This window comes from Papaver somniferum, chromosome 6, assembly GCF_003573695.1.
Source record: "Papaver somniferum cultivar HN1 chromosome 6, ASM357369v1, whole genome shotgun sequence".
Classification (NCBI taxonomy): domain Eukaryota; kingdom Viridiplantae; phylum Streptophyta; class Magnoliopsida; order Ranunculales; family Papaveraceae; genus Papaver; species Papaver somniferum.
In genome coordinates, this window is record NC_039363.1 from 115,536,613 (window position 1) to 115,546,917 (window position 10,305).

At 35.9% G+C, this 10,305-nt stretch overlaps 1 non-coding gene across 1 annotated transcript; it reads left to right on the forward strand.

The window, feature by feature from the left end:
• Positions 1-1,639: 1,639 nt before the first annotated feature.
• On the forward strand, positions 1,640-1,711 carry TRNAQ-UUG. The gene has a single exon. It is a non-coding gene; the product is annotated as a tRNA-Gln (tRNA).
• The last annotated feature ends 8,594 nt before the right edge of the window (positions 1,712-10,305 follow it).

Genomic DNA, 10,305 nt, shown 5'->3' on the forward strand with positions numbered 1-10,305 from the left:
GAAAAACACAACCTAAGATTAGTAGGTTTAATCTCTCAAAGCCCTTCCACTCCTTCACTCTGTCTTCCGGTTATCAAAAGATAAAAGCTAAATCAGTGGTTGTTAATCTTGCAAACCTTGCTATTCAGCGTTATGTTCACAATTGTTGGACATCTTCTCAAACCCTCTTTCGCATCTCTCTTCTAGATGTTGAAGTTTATGTTCCTAATGTTAATTTCTCCATGATAATGCTACTTAGTCGTACTTTTCGTTTATGTTTTTTCGTTGTATCCAATCATTATATTATAATTTCCTATTATTAATTTAATGAATGGATCTTTCTATATAAAAAGGACAAATAACATTTTTCCGAATATAACTCCCTATCAACAAAAAATTACACAGTGACTATCATTGTTCACCATAATTTTGACCAACAACATGTTTCTAAATATAATGTTGTATCGACACGGAATCACATAGTAATTATCTATGTTCAACAAAACCCACCACCACCACAACAACAAACACCCACTGACAATACTAGTGTCGTTACTGCTTCCACCAACACTAACAAACTACCATTAAGGTCATTTCCTCCTCCATCGTTGTCCAACACTACTGCAACACCTGCACTATCACTCTCAAAATTCAACAAAACCATTGACATAGTTATTAATAAATGTGTTATCAATTAATAAAGAACGTATTTATTAGCATGGTAACGAGATATTTATTATTAGAAACTAATGGGATATCAGTGATATGCATATTTATATCTATTCCATCCAACTATTCAAATCCTAACCAACCTTCAGCAGTTGATATAAATGCATCTCAAACATCACTTAAAAAGACAAACAACCATGTAATTATGGAATGTAATTGATGAGAATGCTTTCTTACCACCACTTATGAATGTCAAGTTTGAATCGACGAATCAAAATCGAACTTTGTATCCAAGCCAATATTCATGATGTATAAATTCATCTTATGCATTTTATATTAGAGCATGTACCGTTCCGTAATGCCGCAGACTCAATATTAAGAAGCAAAAAAAAGAATTGTGTTTATTTTGAATTAATGTATGTTGTTAATTACTTTTTGTAACTATACAAAATGACAATTATTTTAGTATTTTTGTTTTTTCATGCCTAATTTGTACCATAGCCCGGTTTATTTTGACATTAAAGATGATCAACACATGTCCCACAACATAATGCTACATATACCGTAATGACAAAGAAGAAACATTGACCGCTAACTATTCACCCACCATCACCACAATGACCTCCCATTACTCTACTTCCACCACCAGTTACCATCACCCACCACCACTACCGACACCGGCTCCTCTTCTACTCACCATCACCACTACTATTATCGTTATCGCTTCCAACATCACTCACTAACGCCATAAATACCGTATTTGAATGTCCATATGAAAATATAATTTCTATTAGCATAACTAATGGGATATTTATATCACGATACATTAATAGAATATATACGCAAATAAAATTTACCAGCGACTAATCTCGGTTTGTCTTTATAAAGATTTAATTGGCATTAAGATTACTTGTTCAGATAAATCACAACCGTCTGATTATGTAGACCGAGTTGTATATATATTGTGTTGATAAATTATGGACATCAAACTGGTTCTATGGTGTAGTGGTTAGCACTCAGGACTTTGAATCCTGCGACCTGGGTTCGACTCCCGGTAGGACCTCTTATTATTAAAATTACACCATGTTTGCGCCACAATTGGATAGGTTCAAAGAAAAATAATTTTTGGTGCAAATAATGACCAATAAAATTTACTCAAATATAACGCCATATCAACAAAAAACTACACAGTGACTACCACGTTCACCAAAACCTACCACCACCACCACAATTTTGACAAATAACATGTTTCTCAATATAATGTTGTATCAACATGAAATCATATAGTGACTACCGGTATTCACGAAAACCCACCACCACAATAACAACAATCACCCGCTGACATCACTAATGTCATTACTGCTTCCACCGGCATTAGAAAACTACCATTTAAGTCATTGCCTCCTTCATCGCTCTCCAACACTAATGCAACACCTCCATTACCAATCTCAAATCTAACAAAACCATTGACATAATTCGTTACCAATTAATGAAAATGTATAGTTAGCGAGACGTTTATTATTAGAAACTAATGGGATATTAGTGATACCCATATTTATATTTATTTCATACAACTATTCAAACTCTAACCAACCTTCAACAGTTTATAAAAATGCATCTTAAACACCACTTATAAAGACAAACAACCATGTAACTGTGGAAAGTAATTGATAATAATCCTTTCCCACCGCCACTTATGATTGTCAAGTTTGAATCAAAGGATTGATGACACTTCGAAGAGAACAAAAAGTTTTTTAATGCAAGATAATATCATCTAGAAGAACCTATTTATGGAATGTCACATCTTATGGTAAAATTTGTTTTAATTCAAATTGAAAGGATTTAATTAACGACACATCTCTTCACAATTTAGTAGTTGAAACTAATCTTTGATTTTTGTAAGGATGTGAATATGTTTGGTTATTTTTTCTTTGGAATGTTATTAGTCATTGTTGGGGTTGCAAATTGGATTGTTCATATGTACGATGAAATCAGAATATTTTCCATATGCCACTAGGGTTAACTGGCTCAATAGGCAAACTAACAAATCGTGAAATATGTCATTGGGAGAGAGTCTTTACCGAGCGTCTAACTGCTTGATAGAGAATCCATCGCGCGATTAAGTTTCTATAACTGGCGATAAAGACTCTGTCACACGGTTAAGTCTCAGCCATTCTACGGCTATATCATCCAATGGCCAAAACTCATCCCCTACAAAATGTTGAATTTCAACCATTTTTAAACCTCAAACCTTCTCAACAGTTTTCAAATTCTTAATCATATTTATTCAAAACAAAAAGCTAAATTCAACATTCCACTCCCACCTTTTCTACACCTCACCATTTTCTATTTATCTTTTTCTAATGCGTCTTCTCAGTCTCAGCGTAGAAATTGGATTCGGGGCTTCCGAAGTTGAATGCATTTTTAAGAATTATCTCTTTTATATGAAAGATAATATCAATGGTGCACAACAACAAGACAATACCTTGTGGGGAAACGTATTTCTAAAATTTTATGGAAAAATAATCAACATCAATAGTCGTGACGCAACAGGGTCGACAAATGGTATTTATATGATTAACGGAGAGGTGATGTGATTTGTGGCTTTAACCATGTAATTGCATCAAGTAAGAATGATCGGTGAAACCAATGAGAATGTGTCAAAAAAATCACTTGAGGAAATGGCTAAGAGTGAACGAAAAATCTTTATGTTTCATAAGTTGTTTCCACATCTTTATAGTGTTGCACAAATACATTTTATTTTTGTTCATTGCTCCCCAACCTCATGCAACTCAATGAACGGGTATATTTAAATGTTTTAATCCTAATTATAATTCCTTAATTAACTAAGTGTGTGATTTTATTTCAAAATAGATTAGTATTAATTCCCTAACTTCAACTTTATTTAACTAAATGTAAGTTCATATTAATTGCAAGTCTAAGTTTGCGTTAAATGTAGTTTTCAAATCAATTTATCTCCCTTTTTTACAAGATTTAAACCTTAAAAACTTCAATAAAAATCTATACAGGCTTTGACCTTCTTATTATCTTGAATTGATACCTTTTTATTATCTTGAACTGACGTAACTTCCAATTCTATGCACTCTTAAGAGGATTTTCTCTGGTTGTTTTAACTAGTACAATGACTATTGTGGTTACCAACTTTCAAAATTTGAACTCTTCTTCGCCTTCCTGCAGCAATTTTCTTGGTTATTTTTTAAAATTTGGAACTCTTCTTTCCCTTTTACCATCCTCCCTTCTTTTATAACCCGTACATATCTTGTCAACAACAAGATATGCACTTCCCATTCTATGCACTCTTAAGAGGATTTTCCCTGGTTGTTGTAACTAGTACAATGACTATTGTGGTTACCAACTTTCAAAATTTGAACTCTTTTTTCCTTTCCGCAGTAATTTTCCTTGGTTATTTTATAAATTTTGAACTCTTCTTTCCCTTTTACCATCCTCTATTCTTTTATAACCAGTACATATCTTGTCAACATCAACTTTAAATTTGGCTTCAGAAAATTTATAAGGTTGGTGGTGATTATCGACTTGGAATGCAACTTCTGTGTTACAAATATTTTGATCTAAAGAGTTTGTAAAATATTTTGAGGGTTTGGATTTGAAAATCATGTATTTATAGGAAATAGAAAGAAAGTTGTTGTAGACTGAAATCCGACCATTGGAGACAAAGTCTCTATTTTCTGTCGAGCGATATAAACTATGTCTCTCATGATTTTTTCCATAGTGACGCGACGAGTTCAGCATGCCACCTGACATGACAGATAGGGAAAAGAAAGGTAGCATGCGTAAGAACCAGTCTTAGTGATTATTGGAATAGCCAATCAAACTTTGATGACCGGGAAAATGAGTGATGATGTGGCTTCATAAAAATGATTAGGACAGCGACATTTGGTGACCTAAATTCCCTTACTATATACAAAAGAAACCTGTTATAGGGGATTATGAAACCATTAGAGGGGTGATGATAATAGGACAAAAAAGGTCATTAGATGGTAATTTCAAAAGCCCCTTATAAAAAAAACTTGATAATGACTATTCAACCCTTACATAGTTTAGTGTTGATAATCTACTGAAATTAGCTAATGATGATTAATTAGTTTCTATTATATTTGGTCTAAAATAAAATCAGATTAAACTTAGAGAGAGAAAAAAATATAAAGGAGAAAAAAAGAAAAACTTTTGTGATATTTATGAAACCCTAGGTTTTGATTCACTCAACCAAAATGAGTGATTCCAGTGACAAATTTGAGATGGTTGAATCTTTATGTGACCATGTATACCTCTAAATTATATCCAATTAGCTTTTTGTTGCTCAAAATTATCTAAAATACATAAAAAGATCAAAACTTTTAGATTTCAGAGAGACTTACTGTTGATGGTGGATTTTTGACAAAGGCTAAAATCGTAAAATCACAATTTTTCATATTTCTGACCTAGCTTCAAACGTGTATGTGAAATTCATATTTGACAAGGTGCACAAATCTCATGTCACGGTATCTGACTGAGTGTACAAGCCTCTCAGAGCACGCATTTAGGATTCAGACTGAGCGTACAAACCTCATGTCATGATCCCTGACCGAGCATACAAACCTCATGTTGTCATGTATATCCATTCTATTTAGATAAGTGTACCTATCTTGGGTGTACCAATCTATTAGGGTGTCTAACTTTGAAACTGGATGTATTTATCCTTGAGTGTGATTAGTTGGCTTTAGTTGGCTGTAGCCTGTGGGATGGCGACAGATGTCAACCATCCGTCCATCCCTGTACTCCTCTCTTGTTTGGATGAGGGTATTGAATGTGTAAGAACTGTTTTGGGTGGATGCTTAAGAAATTAATGGAACTGTTTTAGTTTAGTTAAATCTCAGATCTCTCTCTCTCTCTTAAGGCTGATTCCTTGAATCGGCTTTCTCTTATTTTAATTTGGGTGTTAATTTGTTGTGGAAAACACAACAATTGGTATCAGGATCCGTACCTTCCTATCATGGGTGGAGATAAGAATCCTACAATCAAAGAAGTGAATGAAGAATTACATAGAATGGAGACTTCGTTCATTGAACAAATATCTAAGATCAATGACAGATTAGAGAAGCTTACAACATAGGATCTGGAATTCAAATCTTCATTATTGACTAAGGAAGACTTCCTCAAGCTTATGGAAACTCATTCGAGTAGAAGGGCTGAAGACCATCGAGATGCAACTGGGGAAGGATCTTACACATATATTCTGAATCAAGGAAGATTCATGTTCAATCTACCACAGGGGAATCGAGAGTCAAACTACAACCCTCGAATGCCAAAGATAGATTTTCCCAGATTTGATGGAGAAAATCCTAAAGGATGGATTTAGAAATGAGACCGCTATTTCCTTCTCAACAATATCAGAGAAAAAAACCAGAAAGTCACCATGGAAGCTATGCATCTAGAAGGAAAGGCAGATAAGTGGTTGACCAACTTAAAAACAAGTAGATCCATCACCTCTTGGTATGAATTAGCTGAACTTGCCTCTTTTCGATTTGAAAATCCTGCTAATGAAAATATCTTAGGAAATTTCAACAAATTGTCTCAAACCACTACAGTAGAGGAGTATTTTGAATAATTTGAAAACCTTAAGGCCTTATTATATCGACAATATCCTATGTTTAATGAACATTACTTTGTCATGAGCTTCATTGGAGGGTTAAGGGACGACATTAAGCACTCAGTCAGTATGTTCAATCCCTCCACATTGATGCAGGCTTTCTCTTTAGCTAGAATGCAAGAACATACTCTTGCCAACCAACAGAAAAGTAACCGGCCTACCAAAAAAAAAATTTATATCTCTTTCACTAACACCAAACAACCTACCTCACCAAATTACCCACCCAAGTCTGTGGCTCTCCCTCCCTTACTTCCACTGCCATCTACTACTCCTTTAAAACAAATACCTTCTCAGATTCCCATTAGGAGATTAACACCTAAACAAATGCAAAAGAGGAAGAGAGATGGATTATGCTTCAATTGTGATGAGGTATATAAGTCGGGCCATTTCTGCAAAAAACAACAACTATTCTTAATGGTTGGTGAGGAATCTGAACCTGAGAGCAGTGAACATGAAGAAGAAATGGCTCAAACTGAAGATACTCCTACTTTAGAAAGTGACATGGAAATATCTATTCATGCCCTCACAGGTCATGCCATTGGAGAAACCATCAGAATCCCTGGTACTATCCATAATCAAGCAATCTCCATCTTAATTGATACTGGTAGTACTCACAGCTTCATTGATTGTGATTTGGCCAAGTCATTGGGATGTGTTATTCACCCTATTGCCAACTTGTTAGTCACTGTGGCAAATGGAGACAAAACAGTCAGCATTGGCATCTGCACTAGCTTACACTGGAAAATGCAAAATCATGACTTCATTGGTGACTTAAGGCTTCTACCCTTAGAGGGTTGTGATGTTGTTCTGGGAGATGATTGGCTCAAGTAATTGGGAGACATTCTTCTTAACTTCTCCACATTGAGTATCTCTTTTCTTCATCATGGGCAAAAGATAACTTTAGTGGGTACTCACTCAACTCCTACTCTCAAATTAATTGATGCCACAGAATTACAGGGATTCCTGAAGAAAAAATCTCATGGTGTTATGGAACAATTGTATTCTGTCTCCCCTACTCCTTCTCAGGACCCTCCACCACCAGTCATCTCTGACATTTTACAACACTTTCAAGATGTTTTCTCTGAGCCTACTTCACTTCCACCAAAAAGGTCATTGGACCATTTCATACCCCTTATTCCCAATTCAACTCCTTTTAAACAGAGGCCCTATAAATTCCCCTATGTTCAAAAAGAGGTAGTTGATAAAATGGTTCAGGAAATGTTACAAAGTGGAGTTATTCATCCAAGTCACAACCCATTTGCCTCTCCCATACTTCTAGTGAAGAAGAAAGACAACAGCTAGAGATTCTGTATGGACTACGGGCAACTCAACAACATCACAGTAAAATATAAGTTCCCAATACCTGTTATTGATGAACTTTTGGATGAATTATTTGGCTCTTGTGTCTTTACTAGAATTGATTTGAGGTCAGGTTATCATCAAATTAGAGTCACTTTAGCTGATATTTACAAAACATCTTTTAGGACCCAGCATGGCCACTATGAATTCAAAGTCATGCCTTTTGGTCTTACTAATGCTCTTGAAACCTTTCAAGCTTTGATGAATGACATCTTCCAACCTTACCTCATAAAATTCATCCTTGTTTTGTTTGATGACATTCTAGTATACAGTCCTGATATGGAGACTCATGCACAACATTTACAGCTGACCTTATATTTATTGAGAAAGCACCAGCTTTATGCCAAACTCTCCAAATGTTGTTTTGCACAACCTACTTTGGAATATTTGGGACATATCATTACTGCTCAATGGGTTATGGCTGATCATACTAAGATATCTGCTATGACTAGCTGGCCAACACCTTCAAACATAAAACAACTCAGAAGATTTTTAAGCCTCACTGGATACTATAGAAAGTTTGTTAAAAACTATGGAGTGCTTAGTAAACCTCTTACTGACTTGCTAAAGAAGAATGCTTTCACTTGGACACCAGCTGCTACTCAGTCCTTTAATTCTCTCAAGTTAGCAATGACTACTACTCCAGTGTTGGCTTTACCAGATTTCTGTAAACCATTTATCTTAGAGACTGATGCTTGTGCCACTGGCATTGGAGCAATCCTGATGCAGGAGGGCAGACCATTATGCTTCTACAGCAAACCATTTGGCCCTAAATCACTTGGCCTTTCTACTTATGAAAAAGAACTCATAGTTGTGGGCTCTGCAGTTGCGAAGTGGAGACACTATCTGTTGGGCCACCACTTTACTATCAAAACTGATTAAGAAAGCATAAAATAATACCTAGAGCAGAAGATCACTACAGGCATACAACAAAAGTGTCTTATGAAATTACTAAGCTACACTTATGATATCCAGTATAAGAAAGGAAAGGAGAACAAATTAGTTGATGCTTTATCTAGAATACATCACAGTGACAACTCTTGCTCTAGCATCACCATATATCAGCCACTTTGGCAACAAGAAGTCATCTCCATCTATGCCCAAGATCAGGGGGTCCAACAAATAATTTCTCATCTACTTGTGTATCCAAACTCCAGTCCCAATTACACTTATCATGCTGAAATTCTGAGATATAAGAACAGAATTTATATTGGCTCTAGCAACAATATCATACATTCCATTCTCTTGGCAACACATGCATCTGCAGTAGGAGGTCATTCTGGTATTCAAGCCACATATATGAGGACTAAGACACATTTCTTTTGTCCTGGCATGAAAGCTGAGATTTTTTCTTTGGTCTCTTCTTGTGATGTTTTCCAGAGACACATGGGAGAACACACATTACCAGCTGGGTTGCTTCATCCATTACCAATTCCAGACCATGCTTGGCAGCATATCAGCATGGACTTTATTGAGGGCTTACCCAATAGTGACAGCAAAGAGGTAATTCTGGTGGTTGTTGACAGGTTCACAAAGTACAGTCATTTTATTCCCCTGCAACATCCCTATACAGCTTCTTCAGTGTCCAAAGCTTTTATGCACCATATTATTAGATTACATGGCTTACTTGCTTCTATTGTTTCAGATAGAGACAATATCTTCACGAGTAATTTCTAGCAAGACTTATTCAAACATTTAGTAACTGCCCTTAAGTTGAGTAGTGCTTATCACCCTCAGACAGATGGGCAACTGAAAGAGTCAATGCCTGCCTTGAGAACTATCCCAGATGCATGACAAGTCAACAGCCTAGGAATTGGATGCAATGGTTGGATTTAGCAGAATTGTGGTATAACACAAGTTTCCACACCAGCCTCAAGATGTCTCCTTTTAAGGCTTTTTATGGTTATGAAGCTCCTAATATGGCTTTTCCAATCTCAGTCACTACTACAGTTGATTCAGTGGAAAACTATCTTACACAAAGGAAGAACATGCTATTGCTTCTTAAAGACACACTCACCAAAGCTCAAGAAAGAATGAAACACTTTGCTGATGCCAAGAGGACTGACAGAGTTTTTGAAGTAGGAGACTTGGTTTATCTCAAATTGCAGCCATACAGACATGTTTCAGTCTCTCTCAAAAGCAACTTCAAACTCTCTGCAAAGTATAATTTCCCTTTCACTGTCATTCAGAAAATTGGTAATCTTGCTTACAAGCTTCAGTTACCCCCAGAAGCTAGAATTCATCCAGTGTTTCATGTTTCACAACTTAAGAGGAAAATTAGTGCTTCTCACATTCCTTCCCCAAAACTCCCAGTGGTTGATCATGAAGGACAAGTCATTATTACTCCCATTGCAGTTTTGGATTCCAGAAGCTTCCTCAGAGGTAACCATTCTGTACCACAACTCCTTATTCATTGGTCAAACTCATCAGCAGAGGAGGCTACCTGGGAGGATTCATCAAATATATCAGCTCACTTTCCATCCTTTAATCCTTGAGGACAAGGATTGTTTCATGGGAGGGGTATTGTCATGTATCTCCATTCTATTTAGATAATCTGTGGGGTGTACCTATCTTGGTTGTACCAATTTATTAGGTTGTTTAACTTTGAAACTGGGTGTATTTATCCTTGA